Here is a 4,390-nt window from a genome sequence, read left to right as displayed (position 1 = left end):
GGTCGGGCAGGTTCCAGGAACCCGAGGAAGAGCGGGGTCTGGCTGCAGCCGGGGGAGGAGGGGGTCATCAGGGCTGCCCTCGGCGGTGCCCACCCTCCCGGCAGGGAAGCAGCCTCCACCCAGCAGCAGCCCTGCAAGGCTTTTGCCCTGGCCTCTGCGCCCGTAAATTCGAATCCTCTGGGATCCGGAAGAAAACGTGGGTCAGGCGGGCCTCCTTCATTTTTGCTGAAAAAGCTACAGTGGGTTTAAAGGAACTAATTAGAATCTCAGAAGCCCTTTTATAAGCTTTTTCCCGTCCTTTTAACTTCCTTATTGCAGAATAAAACAGAGTACACGCATCTTAAGTGTATAGATTGATGATTTATTTACAGATACATACACGCTTGTAATCACCACCTACAAGAAGCCAGGGAAACTTTCAGAGAAGGGTCCTTCGTGCCCCCGCCTTGTCAATACCACAGCCCCAGCAGAAGTACCACAGGCTTCTATCACCAATTAGTTTTGCCTGTTCCTGAACTTTATATAAATGGAATCACGCAGTCTGGGCTCTTTCGTGTCTGGCTTCTCGTGCTTAATATATAGCCTGTGATGTCATCTATGCTGGATGCGTAGCAGTCGTTGGTCCTTTTTCATCACTGAGTAGTACTCCATTATAGGGCCGTAGCACGATTTATTTATCTGTTCTCCTGTTGGTGGACACTTGGGTTGTTTCCACGTCTGGGCTGTGATGCGTGAGGCTGCTGTGGACCTTTTCACACACACCTTTCCGCAGACACGTGCTCTCCTTCTGCCTGGAGCATAGCATAGGCATAGGTTTGGCTTTAGTTTCCCAAGTGCTCGTACAATTGGCACATTTTCCAGCAGCACAGCAGCTTCCCAGTGGCTCCACGTGCCCTTCAACAATCGTCCAATTTTAACATCAGCCTTTCTGGGGGCGGGGGGTGGTAGTGTCTTGCACCGTTAATAAGCTTCTAACAACCACCTGACTTGCAGAACAGGACAGCAGCACCAGGAGTCCACAAGGAACCCCGAAGGCAGAGGCTCCCATATCTGCAGCGAGCTCCCCCACGCCATGCCTCATGCTTGGCTCATAATAAAGCATCTACCCTCAAGCAGCACCCGAGGTAACAGGAAGCCAGTGTGGAAACGGACACCTGCGGTGATGGGGCGAGAGGTGCCGCGAGCAGTGACCCAGAAGTTATGCGGGCACAGAGGATGCAGCGCCTCTCCCTGGAGGAGCTTTGAGCTGAGCCTTGAAGTCGAGCAGGCACTGGGGTAGCACAGCCGAGGGCCTGATTTGGGGGCACCCTCACACTCACTCTTACACCTGCACACCATGAGTGGGTGCAAAGCTCGTGTGGGTGCAAAGCTCGCGTGGCTCAAGGATCGGTACCGGGGGTGAGGGGGTGCAGCTGTTAGGGAGGGGGGAGCGAGGCGAGGGCTGTGCCTGCGGCCCAGCAGAGCTGGCAGGATCCCAAGCCCCTCTAGGCTCCCGGGGCTGGGCCTCCCCAGCCCCTGTAGCTCCAGGAACCAGGAGCCCCCCTCCTCCCAAGGTCAACTCAGCCTGACTTTCTCTTCTGCCAGGCTCCAGGGACAGGGGGTGGGTGGGGTTGATGGGGAGAGGGGTGGGAGCGTGGCCACGGGGCGCCTCTCCATGCAGGAGTTCCCTGCACCTGTTCAAAACTGCCTTCTCTCCCAGATGCTGTTTTGAGGTCTGCCTACCAGCAGTGTCTAACCTAGGAGGGGTGAGACCAGCCTCCTCGAGGCCCAGCTCTGGGACTACTGTCCCTTCTGCCCTTGTTAGACCCCACCCTTGACCACCAGCTCCGAGGACAACCTCATCACAGGTGCCTTTTCCCTTGGGCTCTGTGTGAAAGTGGAAGAGCAAGGTGACGCCCGGCGAGGTGGAGACATGCCTCGCAGGTCCTGCCAGTTCTACTTCTTAACAAGCTCTCCAGTCCAGCCCCTCCTCCCCAGCCCTCCCCACCTCAGCCCTCCTCTGTTCCCGGGCTTCCGTCCCCACCCAACCCCCATCCCTCCGCAATTCCTAATCTTTCCTGCATCCGCTTTGAGACTCTCCTGCGGCCCTCGGAGAGGTAACTGCCACCTTCTCACCACATTCCAGCCCCCTCTCTTCTCACACCTGCTTTCAATCCACATCCAGCAGAAAGCCTCTTGTGTCCTTATTTTTGCTGAAGCTGTGCCTTCTGCCTGGAATGCCTTCTCCCCATTGTCCGAGAGGCTGATTTCAATCTGTCCTTCAAGACTCAGATCAAGTGCCACCTCTGGGAACCGAGGTGCCCTGACGCCCCCTCCGGCCCGCACCGAGCTCTACCACTGAAACCACTCTCTCGGAGTCCGTCTCCCCCTGGACCCCAACCTCCCTGAGAGCAGGGCTGCGCACCTTTGTTCTATAAGTGAAAACACAGTGCTTGCTCTCCAGAGCAAAACCCAAGAGGCAAGCAAGGCAGAAAACGCCATTTCAAGCAGAAACTGGCTGCAAATAAGAAGGCAACACAATCAGTCTGAGAAGATGGCTCATTCGTTTAGAAAATAACTGGAGGGCTTCCCTGGTGGCGCAGTGGTTGAGAGTCCTCCTGCCGATGCAGGGGACACGGGTTCGTGCCCCGGTCCGGGAAGATCCCACATGCCGCGGAGCGGCTGGGCCCACGAGCCATGGCCGCTGAGCCTGCGTGTCCGGAGCCTGTGCTCCGCAACAGGAGAGGCCACAGCAGTGAGGGCCCGCGTACCGCAAAAAGAAAAATGTAAAAAAAAAAAGAACTTGAAAGAACTCAGTGGAAATGAAGCAGGCCCCCCATCCCCATACAATGTACAAACTGGCATACGCGGACTTGGATACACACACAGGCCACATGGGCGTGATCTGAAGGTGAGGGGAAAATGAAATAGTGCTCAATTGCTCCATTCTCAGGCATGGGCGGGGCGGGGGGCGGGAGGGCAGAATCTTGGGAAAGCAGAAAAGAGAGAAGGAGAAGGGGGTCAAGGTCGTGGGAAGTAGGGCAGCAAGCTGACATCTGAGGATAGATGGGCAGAGAGAAATTGCTTGAGGCCAGGACGCTGGAGGAACCCTTCACATTTTCACTTCTTCACTGTTCGTCTCAAACACTCAGGAAAGCCTGTTTTACAGCACCACCCTGTGCTGGCGGTGCCCTGGGATGGGGGTGATGGGGGCAAGCACAGAGTAGTAGGAGTACCAGCAGAGTGAGAGGAGAGTGGTAGGCGGGGCGCGGTTTAGCCCATTTGAATACGAGAAAAGCAAGTGGCCCAGGAGGCTGGGGTCTTGGGACTGTGCAGGTCAGTCTCCCCAGTCCTACTGTCACCCAGGGCCACCACTGTGGGCTCCACTGCTCACTGGCATGCAAGCATGGGCAGGGTACTTACCCTCCATACTGCAGGTTTTGCCTGCAAAGCGAGGATAAGTCACACAAGTGTGTCTCCAACGCGGCCGAAGTTTTTCCTAGTGAATGAAATCAGCCAGGTGCTGTCTAGCAGCGTCCAGCCCACAGTGAAAGTATTAATATTCAGGCGGCCATTTCTGCAACTGTGCCCTCACCGTCCGGTCCAGGGGCAGGCAGGAAATAGACACAGTGTTTGTTGAATGAATGATCTGAGGACTCCGTCTCTGCCCCTGAACCCTTCAAGCACAACGTGTCGGGGAGAACAGAACTCACTCTGCAAAGCCGCCCTGAATCCGCAGTGCCCAACCCACCAGCAGGTGCAGGGCCCTGGGAGCAACAGTCCCTCCTGCTCTGTGTTCCCAGGACACACTCGGGCTCTGGTGTTAGGGGCTGGCCGGCACCCAGGGCCAGAGAGCAGGTCTGGTGCCAAGGGTCCCAGGTGGGGAGACCTGCCGTGGAGGGGCACCCGAGGGGCTGGGAGGGGGTCAGCAGCCTGGACGAGACTTAAGGGGAGGGTGGCTAGATGCCCTTAGAAAACTAGGGCTCCTGCAGTGCACTGTGTTTTCTCAACCCCCCAAATTTTCATTACAGTTTTCTCCTAACGTGCAGACTTTTTTAGACCTTTGGCACTGAGACCATTTGCTCGTGAGTTTCCAGGAGTTGTATGACAATGAGCAAACAGAATAGGTAGCAAACTTTGAGTCAGCAGGGAGCCTTGTGTCCTTGGGGAAGGGAATGATCTAGAAGGAGAGGCTGGGCAGGACAGAGTAAGGCAGAAAGTAAGACCTAGGAGGAGGTGAGACGAAGGCCTGACACAGGGCTTGGGGGAGGGGGGCAGAGGTGGACACGGATTCCCTTACAGCAAACGGGACTGGCCCCCATCCTGCCACAGCACAGAGCCAGGCTCCCCACAAGAAGGTGACAGGCAAGGACATCACCAGGCCAAGAGGAGATTCAACCACCACCACAGC

Source organism: Orcinus orca, chromosome 13 (genome assembly GCF_937001465.1).
Source record: "Orcinus orca chromosome 13, mOrcOrc1.1, whole genome shotgun sequence".
Taxonomy (NCBI): Eukaryota; Metazoa; Chordata; class Mammalia; order Artiodactyla; family Delphinidae; genus Orcinus; species Orcinus orca.
Note: the sequence above shows the minus strand (reverse complement) of the source record.